The sequence below is a fragment of the Macrosteles quadrilineatus genome, unplaced genomic scaffold (genome assembly GCF_028750875.1).
Source record: "Macrosteles quadrilineatus isolate MER2022 unplaced genomic scaffold, UCM_ALF_1.0 Scaffold_3__2_contigs__length_128488019, whole genome shotgun sequence".
NCBI classification, from domain to species: Eukaryota; Metazoa; Arthropoda; class Insecta; order Hemiptera; family Cicadellidae; genus Macrosteles; species Macrosteles quadrilineatus.
The window spans coordinates 52,913,388-52,927,755 of NW_026542596.1; positions in this window are offsets into that span (position 1 = coordinate 52,913,388).

Below are 14,368 nucleotides of genomic sequence, written 5' to 3' on the forward strand. Positions count from 1 at the left end.
TTTGTTTTTTGAATGTACTGGCGGCCACTTTTCTTGAAGAGGGTAAAAAGCTGGTGCACAGATATAGCAAATGTCTCAATCTCTTTGGTGATTATGTCAAAAAGTAACCATAAATGGACCAAACTTTTGGTAATAAATTTAATGTTTTATATGAACTTGTCTTTTGTTCATAGCCTATCGGAGGTTGAAAAAAAAACAACCCTCGTATTTACACTTTTACTGTTTACTCACAAGACGGTAAACACACACATATGGTAAGTGTAAGTGGTGATCGATTTTGATTGGAGTGTACTATCGTAATCGATCACCACTTACCATCGTTTATATGTTTTTACTGTCTTGATTAAAATATGTTTTACTCTCATTGAGATGTGAGGCTAAGATAGAAATCTTATGCATCCCCTCAAATTTGATTTAATTAGTATTAGGTAAACTTTTGAATTCATAAAATATATCTTTGTATAGGGCCTAAGTATTTTGGCCACTGGTTTGGTCTCAATATCACAACTTTAAGAAAATAGTTTTCTTGCTTTTATTTTATATAGCAACTATGTGAGGAAACAATTTCTTGGTTTAATAAAATCTCTCATCGGATCTATGTAGTTAAAATAAATTAATACTTTAATACTTTTTGATGAAATGGCGACCATGTTAACCATGAAGTTATTCTTAGATTACTATTGGTTTTTAACCAGTTTTTTAATAAGTTCGATTGACATTGCATGTTTTTATTTATTTTGGAATGTGTAATGAACAATTATTTAGATTATAGCTCAATAATTTACCTTTAATTAAAGATATTGTATGTATTTAAAATGTTTTTTGAAGTGTTAATCTGTGCTTAATTGTGCTATACAAACTCATGTGACTATTATATCTCTAACTTATGACTTTATTTTTTATCTTTGAAGACAATGATTGCATTTAAGTAAACAATTTGTTATACTTTCATTATGATTTTGTATCTTATTTTTTGAGTTCCTTTTTAGAAATTTTGTAATAAATGCTTAATGAAATGAAAAAGAAATTTCCTTGTTTACCTGGACGACATTTTTTAAATATTTTAGTGAAAATAATGCTACGTAGATTATTTCCTTGGTTTCTTAGTAAAAACAATTTTAGTTACTAACCTATTTTCATGTTATGTTGATTGATACAGTAATTCAACAATTATTAATAGTATACAGTGTGTCATAGCGTATTTAAACGTTAGGTAGAAATAGTTATTTGTGTAACTAGTGAGCAAAGTGGCACTTGAGGCGAGTGCGGAATGATCTCGAGTGCAGCAAAGACCTTTTGTACTTGTGTTACACATTATATTTTTCTTACAGTCACTTTAAAGCATATAAATAATTTGTCTTTCAAACACTATACAACACATTTTTAGGTTCAGCTAGCAACACAAATAGGTGCCCTAGAGAAAGTAGTCCCCGGTCCGTATCACTCCGCTATTTTTTCCTCGGCAAGCAATGTGCTCCGCGACTTGAGAAAATAGTTCCGTATGTTTTTGTAATTTGAAGTAATTTCCGCGCCTAAAAAAACATGCTTTAGAGGTATTTTTCTTGTTTATTAAGATTGTAGGAATGTTTTACAAACGTTTAAAAGAAAAGTCCAGAAAGTTCAGAAATACCGAAACTATAAACACAAAATGACAGGTTAAATCGTAGTTATAATAGTCAATCAGCTGCTCATACTCATAGTATTATTATCTTTAAGTGTTGCTAACCTATTTCCAAGCGTACTCGGATTACGTGCATAATAGAACCACACTGTTTTGTGTTGTTTCGTTGGAATCCTGATGTGCGCCAAAGAATAAAACGACAAAGTATAAATATGCAGCAATTAGCAGCTTTCTGTTCTATAAACAGTACAAGGAAGCCAACTTTGTAGGGTGACTGTGGGGAAACTTTTTTTTTCTTGACAGCTGTTTAGCTAGTCTGCATGAGAGTTGAGCATAATTTGCATGTTTCATCTTGGTTCATTGTTGTTTTCTTCTATATTTTTAAATAGCTATGAGCCGTTATAGGACAGGGATCTTGTGGTCAGTACCTTACTACCTTACTACCTTACTTAGCTCAGTACTGTGACAAAGAGTCACAAAGGTAACCGTTACTGTAATGGTTTTGAAAAAAACTTTGATACGTAAAGGAAAACAGGTTTTGTTGTTATTTTATTTTGAAACTAGCTGTGTGCCCGTTCTACGCACGGGGATCTTAAAGTAGTCAGTTGAAATCTTCTTATATTAAGAACAGCGGTTGGTTTACATATTTTTAGATATGCTGGCAAAACTATTATATATAAACCTTCGCAAATACAGTATCTGACAGTTTCAAGCCAAAACACATGCTTCGCAATTAAATGTCACCCGGATCGTGTTAGTCCATATGTTAAATCCAATGATTAAACTAAAAAAAGCTTTATAGGCCTAGATCTATGAGGCATAGCCCTAAGGTAGGCCTATAGTTGAAAGTTACTTCCTACATTGGTTCAAAGTATTTAAAGTACTACCTCAACCTTACCATTTAACACTTTATTCGGGTTGACATTTTAATTATCAAGGTGCTCTTGTCCTTTTCGTGACACTGAGAAATAAGGACATAAATGCGTTACCAACAGACATACACCCAAAAATACGGAACTTAAGTAGGGAATTTGCTACGTTTTAAGCATAACAAAGTACATATAAAATTAGTATTTAAAATTTGTATTGATGTCATCAAATTATATCATACCAATCTATATTTACTTGGACCAAAGATGACCCGAAATGCTGTCGAAATGGCGTCTTACTATATGAAATGAAGTACTATAGACAATTAAGATTGGTAATTTATAATAAAAATTAGAACAATAGGCCACAAACTATTGATACATAAACAACGTAAATCATAAACAATTCATGATGGTTTGCTAAACAAATGTTTTACTTAAATGAGTTATCATTTTCTTAGCATAAACTAAAATTTTGAATCCAGACAGAAAAAGCAAAACTTATACAGTTAAGACATCAATTAAATTGAGTACAGCTATAATACGACTGTATAAATAAGGTGAACACCAACGATAACTAATTTGTAAATAACAGTGATGTTTTGGTACGTAAAAATGATTCTTGCTGCTACCAACGGTTCTAAGGAAAAGAACCAGTACCAAAAACCAACGTTTACTGTTAAGAATTACGTCCGACAAATTAAATGCGTTAATCAAGTCCCAAAGTTATTGATTTCTTGGTTTTGGATTTTCTCGTAAAAGATTATTGGCAATCAAAGTTATTTCCCTTTAATTGCTTTATTCGTAAACAACTTTTAATGTAAAATTATTGGTGTCAGTTTGAAAAAAAATCAACCTCATACAAACAACTGTTTGTTATTTAATAGATTACGTAGGCCTATTATCTAAACAATGATTCGTATATCTTTTAACATTACAATGAAATGTGACAAAAATGACACAACACTGGGTTTTTGGACGATTGTTATTTTATTTCTTAAGTAGGGAGGCCATGTATTCTAGGGAAAATTACCGGTATCAAGGATCGTCGTCGAAAAGGTTGTTATGAATAATTGGGTAGGCGTAAGTACCCAAGAGATGGGCTATGGGCCTATTGGCTGTATGGTCCGGCGATTGCATCATACGGTGAGTAGGAAAAGAAAGTGACACATCGGAAAAGCAAGTTTAGCATAATCCATAAACCGTAAACCTCTGTTACAATCACCCATTGCAGTTGTGATTTTTTACTTTACAATTTACACAACCGCCATTGAAGCGCCGTCAATTAGTGGAATCCTTGTTACATAGTAAGCTATTGGCGACGATCATTAATAAATTCAAGTTTCCCAGCCCTATACAACACTGATTCAAGGTCTTCTTTCTGGTTATCAAAACTCAAGAACAATTTTACACACAAAGAATCTCTGGTTCCTGACCTGGATGATGCCTAGTTATTCATTATTTCATTTACGGTTACACTATATTATTCCACTTGCGATTAATTAAATCCGTTATGTAAGACAACGTTTTTAATGTCACTTGGATTTGATTTACCCTCAAAACGTGATCGGAAATGGTTGCGGTATTTGTAAACAACATTTGTAAACATATCAGTGACAGCTAGAAAAAATAATCTTGATCCGAACAGCTGTTCGTTATTTCATAGATCATTATGTGATAAAAATTGGACGAAAACTTGACAAAAATCGCTCAATACTGCATTTTTGAACGTCCGTAATTTTATTTACTAAGTAGTGAGGCCATATTTTAATGACTAAAGACACTCTCGCCAATCCAGTGAATACATTAAAATGACTTGGATCTTGATAGGTACTCTCGTTTTCCTGGAGAAGATTGCGTAAAATGCCATCTTGAGTGTTACAGAAAGACAGAAAGACAGACAGACAGACAGACAGACAGACAGAAATTTTGATGAGACTTGTTTGGGCTTCTTTAATGTATAAAACGTAAAAATAACCTACATATTTATGATTCTGAGCAATGTACAGACAAAACTCAAATTTTATTTATATAGATTAGTTAGGTCATGTTTAATAGCATGAGACATATTCTAACTAACTAGTTGAGTACAGGTAAACAATTTGAATCTTGATGAGTACTGTAGTTTTCTCGAGTATTGGAATTTAGACTTAACAGAAAGGCACTAAAATTGAGATGGCATTGTTTTGCTAATAGGCTTTATAACATAATACCCCCGCCGCAGCAAACCTGCAGACTAAGCGAATTTCCATTTGACTGATTGGATTTACACTGAAATGTCTACTTAAAAATATAACATTTATTCCCTATTTAAATAGAATTAGTATAACAAGTACTTAGGTTTGCTGCATCAGGGAGGGTAAAACTGTTTTTTTTTTAGATGTTAATAGTTAGTAAGAAATAAAAACATTTACCAAACTTGATCATAATATGTTCATAAACAAGCAAACTACAACAGTTTACTTATTCTCCATAAGATTTTTTTTATAATTTAATAATTTTTAATGATAATTTTTTAAGCTCTACAAAATGGTTTGGAAAGAAATTGCTAAATTTTATGTTTTTTGGGTCAAAAATGGGAAAAACCTATTTTCACCCCATAAAACCCCCCGTAAACCCCCGTTCCCATGGTCCGATCATGCTGGATCGCGAACTCGTTCGAATAAACGTAGGTTTACACGTTTGTACCAAACTTCATCAAAATCGGATCATTTTTGCTCGAGTTATCGTGCTAACGGACACACACATATATATATATATAATATATAAATATAGTAGTAGCCCTAATCACAACCATAATTATTATAAATATATATATATATATATATATATATATATATATATATATATATGTGTGTGTGTATGAATTTGAACGGATGGTGTTTTTGGCCTCTAGGGACCTCAAAACGAAAAAAAATCGGTCCCGCGTCCAGGTCTTACCATGAGTACTACGGTAATAGCTTATTCCCTATATGGGAAATTCGCTAAAAATAAACAAAACATGATTCTACGCAATACAGACAAGACTGTCATTAATTTGTTATATAGGTAGTTTAAATCAAAATTAAAATTAAAACCAACATTAATATTTGGCAACCGAAAAGCCCAATGTAAAAAATTATTAAAACGAAAATCAAACTGTTCCAAAACACCTAGCATAAATATTATATTTAGTCTAAAAAATCATTGTGTGTGCGAACCATATATTACTTCTTTGAACTACAGTATTTTGTTTATATACATTTTTATGATGTGTACCTACTAATGTAGACATGATATTTTATATCCATCTGAGTACCCTAAAAAAAATTCAATACTTCTTGGAGTGTCTTAGCATACCAACTACAGTGAATAATACCTTTTTCATAGTGAAATTGCCACAATTTTCTAATCTCTTTTGCTCCTACTAGATTACTTAACTCACAGTGTTGGATGTTTTAAGATGCCGACCATAGGCAAGTCCCGGTGTCGTGATGCATATTGGCAACAACTTTAACATCTCAGTCTCAGCTTGAATAATTAAACCATCCTTTCACTGTGTAACAATGGGAAATAAGTATCGATGATTTGCAGCAGCACTAGCGCTCCTGGTGGTCTAATACAATGGATGTCTCTCGGAACTAGTTTGTTACGGGTTTTGCTGTTAAACACCTGTTTGGCAGTTGTCAATGGTTGGTAGTTTACAGTCAGATTACTCCAGAGAGCACAGAATAGTTTCTATTCTGTGCTCTCTGGATTACTCTATGTTTTAGATACTTACTCTGTGGCTGGTTCGATTTGCCACAGCTTGGCGAGAGCTAATGTAAAACCTTGTAGATCAATACTTTTTAGGACAGGGCATAAAGTGTATTAAGAACATTTCTAGAGGGAGCTAATAATCAATAGTAATATTCATGAGCCTGTTTAGTCTAAATAGAGATTGAACTCTGCCTGCTCCTTGACTGTGCTATGACGCCAACTGTATGAAAAGTGCCAAATTGGTTTAAAGTCATTTAAGTGTCCTAAAAGTTATGGTAAAATTTCTAAGACGAGTGTCTATATATATAAAAAAAAAAAAAAACAATTAGTATTTAGAATAGAGGATAATTTCAATGTGTTGAAAGAAGATCATTATCGAAACATGTTTTTTGAAGACACATCTTAAATGAATGTTTTACTTGAATAAATTTGTAACTGACACATTTGACTCATATGGATCGAAAAACTTTTATGTGTGGTTTATTTCAACGATTATTAATATCCCTTTCTAACGCTTTCAAAATGTGTTATATCCACTTAAATGATACCGACTAAAACAACGAACATGGCGCCTAGTTGAGTAGATTTGTTTATGGAAATGGTCCAATTATACGGGAGTAAAGTTCAACCAGCAATTACTGGTCGGACCAGTAAAAGGTCAATGTATGCGAGGCTAGGCGCGTGGCGGCGACGCTTTGAGGCTAGCGTATAGTGAATAATTGAGTTCGTGTCATCTTCACCGCTAACGTTGTAGGTAATTGAAACTTACAATTTGTCTTTCGCTTCGTTAGCTCTATTAAATCATGTCCAATTTTCACCTTGCGGTAGTTAAGTTCTACAGGAATTGTATGTTAGATATTTCTAAATAGGAGTCGAGGGGTGTATTCGCGGAAACAAATTAATTTTAATGTGTTCCAACTTCAAAGGCCTAGTATGTAGCTTATTTGACAAGGCAATAGAAGTTATGTGTTTGTGATTTATAAAAAAAAAAAATTAACAACTTTTCCATATGACCGAATTTAGTAATGTAAACAATTTTTATAATTTTATCCATCCATGCAACAATAAGATATACCTTAAGCCTACTGTAGGGAACATAGAACGCATATAAAATTACATTATTAGTATGAACTAACTGTTCTCCAAGGGTAAAACAGTGACATACCATAGACTACGACACACCACTTCGCTTGTCGAATTTACCTCAATACATGGGTTTTAAACCTTAGGTTCCAGCTCGAACTTGTTGGACCTTCTAACTGATTTCGCAAAGTGAAATTGTAGAAAATATCGATATTAGTTTTTCATTCAAGATAATTGATACACTTTACTCCAAACCGATATAAAAATACCCCCGCCGCAGCAAACCTGCAGACTTAGCGAATTTCCATTTGCCTGATTGGATTTAAACTAAAATGTCTCCTTAAAAATATCACATTTATTCCCTAGAATTAGTTTAATGAGTACTTAGGTTTGCTGCAACAGGGAGAAAGTGAAAGTAAAATACTAAAATGTACTGTGGTTTAGTAAGAGATTAATGTATTTTCCAAATTTGATCAAAATATGTTCATAAACAAGCAAACTACAACAGTTGACTTATTCTCCATAAGAAGAACATGGGAATTTTAAAATTACAATTTTTTTGAATTTTCTCCGTAACAATTAGGCGCATAATAACGCTTCAATATACTAAATGATTTGTTTTTTTAAGCTCTACAAAATGGTTTAAAAATAAATTGTGAAATTTTGTGTTTTTAGGGTCAAAAATGGGAAAAACCTATTTTTACCCCATAAAACCCCCCATAAACCCCCGTTCCCATAGTCCGATCATGCTGGTTCGCGAACTCATTCAAGTTTATCCCGCCTTACACCTTCAAACCAAATTTTATCAAAATGGGACAAAAATTACTCAAGTTATCGTGCGGATGGACACATATATATATTTAATGAAGAAAGCATATTAACTCAGTACCCTGAAATTATTTTTATTTTTAAAACTCTACATGTTTCGACCTTTAGGCCATTTACAAGAGTAACATTTAACCTCACTTCAAACACAAACAAATTAATTAACAAATAAACATCATGTGATGATCTTTACATATGATTTTTCTTTTTTCTTATGTATAGTAATACATAATACATAAGAAAAAAGAAAGATCATATGTAAAGATCATCACATGATGTTTATTTGTTAATTAATTTGTTTGTGTTTGAAGTGAGGTTAAATGTTACTCTTGTAAATGGCCTAAAGGTCGAAATATGTAGAGTTTAAAAATAAAAATAATTTCAGGGTACTGAGTTAATATGCTTTCTTCATTATTTATAATAGTAACCCTTTATCTAAACAATTGTATATATATAGATAGGCTATATAAAAATTTGAACGAATGGTGTTTTTGGCCTCTGGGGACATCAAAATGAAAAAGTAAATCGGTCCCGGGCTTAGGTCTTACCATGAGACCTACGGTAATAGCTACTTCCCTATAGGGAAATTCGCTAATATCAACAATAGTTTTTCATTCAAGATAATTGATATAAATTATTAAGGTTAACTCAACTGACAGCCTAAATCCTTACTACAAACCGTAACTAGTTTTAAACAACCATTTGTCCGATAAGATATGCTTAAGTCGTAATGCCACCTGATTGTCAACCTTTTTCATCATCAGTTTAAAAACTTAAAAACGAAAAAACCACCTGGTTGTATTAAATCTTTTGTTGACAAAAAATAATCGGCATCACGTTTTCAGTGGTTAAAAATGACAGCCAAATGATTTGACGACCAAGTAGCTTGACGACCAAGTAGCTTGACGGTCAAACGGCACTCGCCTGTACAGGTAGGCCTACAGGAGAAAGTGAGGCTAGATATAGATCATCCGTGATGTATTTGCTCAATGTCCACTATAGGCCAAGGGCCTAGTCACAGCGTGTAAATGATGGCCGCAATTAGGCCAACAATGAGACATTAGCCGCGCGCCCTTGTGCGCAGCTGCGCGTGCGCGTGCGATCAGGTAATTAAAAGAGGTTACCAAATACTCTGTACCGTGACTTTGGCGGCCTCAATGCTTTAGAAAGGCGCGCCTTTATTTTCACCGATCAAAATAAGGGCGGGTCTCGTAGCATTGTTGACGATGCCTCAACAATCAGCTGATTTCCAATCGAGGATGTTTTCCCAACCTTGTTACTTTTGTTTGCTCACACCTTGTTTTTTGACACGTGATCGAGTGGTACGTTTCTGAAGCCGTGTCAAGTGTTTATTGAAACTGTATTTGCTTGTACAGATTTTTGCTTTGCTGTACTAGAATTGGTAAATGAGATGCATTTCAGATTCATAAATACTTTTCGAGTTGGTGTATTTTTATGATAGTCTCGCCCATTTCAACCCGCAACCCAAACCACGAACATAGCTGAATGCTGCGTGACTGAAGGCGTTACATTCAAATTATTTTTTTAAGAAGCTCAACTTGTCCACAATCCACCATTACACTCTTGAATTAGTTCATGAACTAGTATTATTGGGTATTGGGAAAAAGTGTTTTGTGGGTTTTTGAAGTTAACAAAACAGCTTTTCACATTTTTACCATTAAAATATGGAAGTACCCAATTTTAATTACACCACCGTGTAAAACTTAAAAACGCATATTTTTGTACATTTAAGCGTCGTTAATTAAAGGTTACAGCGAAAAAAAAAACTGTACATTTAAAATTCTTATGTTTTTTCATGGTTATAGTTTGCTTGTTTACAAATTTAATTTTTGATACCTGTTGCAGCAAACATACGAACTTTCTAAACCTATAATGTTCTTTGAATCGGGTATAGATCTAACATGTTCAACATAATATAAAAAAAATACAATTAGACAAACGGAAAACCGTTTCCGAAAGTTTACTAAGAAGGTATTTTTTATATGCAAAATCTATTTCACAACTGTAGAAGATTTTGTCTAGAGGTTTGTATCGGTGACTCAAAGACTGGAAGTAAAAACTCTAGTCTGGTCCAAACGATGTGAATTGATATTGCAATTGTAGAGAGCTGAATGGGAATAATTGCACGACTTAAACACGGCCGTTACTTCAATCGACAGGAGCAAAAAAAAACACATTAACCGACAAAACGGAATGCGATCGGGTGCAATCTTCCCATCGTGGCGTATGTGAAGAGTTATTATATAAAAACGCGGCGATATCATGTATTGAGATGTAACACAATAAAAACCATCGATGGGTCGTTTCATAAAAGGAGACGACAAATTGAAGAGGTTTTTACAAGATAATTACCGTCCGGTAAAAACCGGGACCATAACAGCGCGATTTCACCGTCTATATGGTTTTATTGCGTCCACTTGGATCGTCGGACGAATTAAAAAGGAATTCGGTAAATCAGATGTCATCTGATGAAAAGGTTGGCCAATAGGGGAGATGAGGGCTTTTTGCGGGAGAGTCGTTAGCACGGGCCACATTAGCTATCCTTGTGGGGCGAATTGAAATCGGAGCCCCAAGTAGGGTTAAGTACCTCAGTGCCCGATAGCAATCATCAGTCCTGGAATCCTGCAGTCTGCGAGCGTGTGCAGATGTGAGAATTAGCCTGCAGACGTGCCTAATGAGTATATGTCCTTGCCAACACGTGGAACTTTGTAATCCCACTTAATATTTAAACATAGATATGGAGTTTTAAATCCAACGAATTAAAAAAAATTAAAAATTTTGGACTATACATCTATTTTGTTGTTTCCCAAAGGCTGTCAAAGTTTGCCTCATTTTTACTTTCTCCCCCTATACCATAGTATATGGAGAAAGTATTGTTTTCGTCAAAATTTTCGAGTTTGAGTTTTGAGTGGATATATTCGTTTTGGGTCCCCTGGACCCAAAAAAGTGGTTTTCAAATTGATGTCTGTGTGTGTGTGTCTGTGTGTCTGTGTGGCTGTGTGTCTGTGTGTCTGTGTGTCTGGATGTGTACAGAGCTAGGGACTACACCTGTGGTCCGATTTCGATGAAATTTGGTATGTAGGTTCTAATCCATGGTATCTCCAGGCGTTTTTTCATTTTTTTTAAATTTTGATTTTTAATGGGGATTTTCCCATAAAAACCCATAAAAACCGGAAAAATCGGATTTTCTCGAAAATGGCCCGAACGATTTTGATAAAAATTTAGTATGTTGTAGCCCTTTAAATTCTGAACAAAATGGTACAAATCCCATTTCTGTAAAAATTACGGTTCAAAAGTTATGGTAAATTATGTTATTTTTCCATAAAAACCCCATAAAATAACGAAAAATTGGATTTATGACAAAAATCTGGTTTTGATTTAACATAGTATGTTATAGTCCTTAGAATTTTGATAGTTTTTCAATTTTTTAGAAATTTTTATTTTTAATGGGGATTTTCCCATAAAACCCCATAAAATAACGGAAAAATAGGATTTTCCCAAAAACGGCCATCACGATTTTGATAAAAATTTAGTATGTTATAGTCCTTTATATTCTGAACAAAATGGTACAAATCCCATTTCTGTAAAAATTACGGTTCAAAGGTTATTGTAAATTATGTTATTTTCCCATAAAAAAACCCCATAAAATAACGGTCAAATCGGATTTTCACAAAAATGGCCCGAACGATTTTGATAAAAATTTAGTATGTTATAGTCATTTAAATTCTGATCAAAATTGAAATAATCCCATTTCCGTATATTTACTCTCACCGCTTACACATGATAAAGGTTGTTGACAAACTTATGGGAGAAAGTATGTGTCAGAATGCTGATACCGTTTATTCTTTTTACCGCGTGAAATCGTACTTCCGATACACAAAGGAATATATGAAATATTTTAAGATACTCCCACATTTCCTGCATTGTGTTAAAGATAATAATATAAAATACAATCATGTCCCACAATCCTTCCAGAAATGAACAAACACGCTGATTCCAATATGGTAGATACGATATGGGTTATAAATTCTGAATAGATTTGATGGTCAGAGACAGAGTCAAATCTAAAAACATTATGACAATTATCAGGCATTTTAAATTTAGTTTTATAAATCACAAACATGAATCCAGCAATTCATTAGTATAGCAAAATTAAAATCTGTACAAGCAACAGCTATAGTTTTCAAATTTAGTTTTCAATTTTTATTTTCAACTTAAATCTACCGGTATTCATCAGAATTTCACGACTTACTCTATGAGCAAAATACAATGCGAGTATATTATATTAGTAACCAATAGGAACTTAAAACGTGATTGCGATGAGTGTTTTTTTTGTAAGATGTTAATAGTTAGTAAGAAATAAAAACATTTACCAAATTTGATCATAATATGTTCATAAACAAGCAAACTACAACAGTTTACTTATTCTCCATAAGAATAACATGGGAATTTTAAATTTACAATATTTGGAATTTTTTCTGTAACCATTAGGCGCATTATAACGCTTCAATATACTAAATTATTTGTTTTTTTAAGCTCTACAAAATGGTTTGGAACAAAATTGCAAAATTTTATGTTTTTTGGGTCAAAAATGGGAAAATCCCATTTTTACCCCATAAAACCCCCCATATACCCCGTTCCCATGGTCCGATCATGCTGATTCGCGAACTCGTTCGAATAAACGTAGGTTTACACGTTTGTACCAAATTTCATCAAAATCGGATGATTTTTGCTCGAGTTATCGCGCTAACGGACACACACACACATATAAATATAAATATATATATATAAATATATATATATATATATATATATATATATGAATTTGAACGAATGGTGATTTTGGCCTCTAGGGACCTCAAAACGAAAAAAAATCGGTCCCGGGTCTAGGTCTTACCATGAGTACTACGGCAATAGCTTATTCCCTATATGGGAAATTCGCTAAAAGAAAGTAAAAAGTACTCGTGTAATAAGTCTAGAAAGGGTTGTTATATTAAAATATATCTTTGATTCTAAACACCATAGGCTATATATAGGGTGTCCCACGAAGGGGTTTAAACGTTTGATTTTATATTGCGTGCCCATTCATGCACCGAACTTTTTTAAACTTTACACAATTTACAAAGTAGGTTCTAAAAATATTCTGGAAAAATTTCAACTCCCTAACCTTAGTATAAACGAAATGGCGGCATATTGAAAAAATTACCAATTTGCTTCCTATAAAATCTACTTTCATGATTTATTATCTGATTTGTTTACTACGTTGCGGTTCTAACGCCCATTGTTGAAGAACAGCTGTTTGATTGTAAAATGAGTTTTAAATGAAAAGGTCTTGCCCCATTTGACGGTACTAGAAATGAATCAAGCAATCTTTCAACAAGATGATGCACCACCTCATTTCGCAAATCCTGTCAAGCAATTACTAAATTGCAACCTTCATGGCCGTTGGATTGGTCGTGGAAATGATTTTTTTTAGATCGGCCACCCCGACCACCTGATTTGACTGTTTGCGACATCTTTTTATGGGGTTTCTTGAAGGAACAAGTTTATACCCATAGCTTCAATAATGATGAGGAACTAAAACGATCAATAGAAGAGGAACTTCTCCGGATACCGCAGGGTTTCTTTGTAAGAGCTTACGAATAATTTGTTACGCGCTATTATCAGTGTGTTGCTGTGGATGGATTACAGTTTGAATAATTTTGCACATTAAGGTTTTTGATTAGGCTATGTTCTAGTTTTTTTTTTATTTAAGTCATATTGCCCTGGAAAGTACCGATAAAAATATTTTATAAAACCAAAAATACCTTCTTTAATGTTTTTAAAGCATCGTTTATTCAATATACCACCATTTTATTTCTACTAAGGTTAGGGAGTTGAAATTTTACCAGAATATTTTTATATCCTACTTCTTAAACTGGGTAAAGTTTAAAAAAGTTCGATGCATGAATGGGCACGTAATATAAAATCAAACGTTTAAACCCCTTCGTGGGACACCCCGTATGTACACACTAGGTACTATCATAGAATAAATATTGTATTCTATGCTATTATATTGTTCATAAATGTCTATAAAACCAGCTTTTAAACCTTTCCCGTACAACAACTAAAATGTCAATTACGCAGAAAAGTAGACACAAGTAAAAATAAATAACGATACTTAAAATTATTGCCCAGAATAGTTTGTATGTACCGGTACCTATCCTTATAT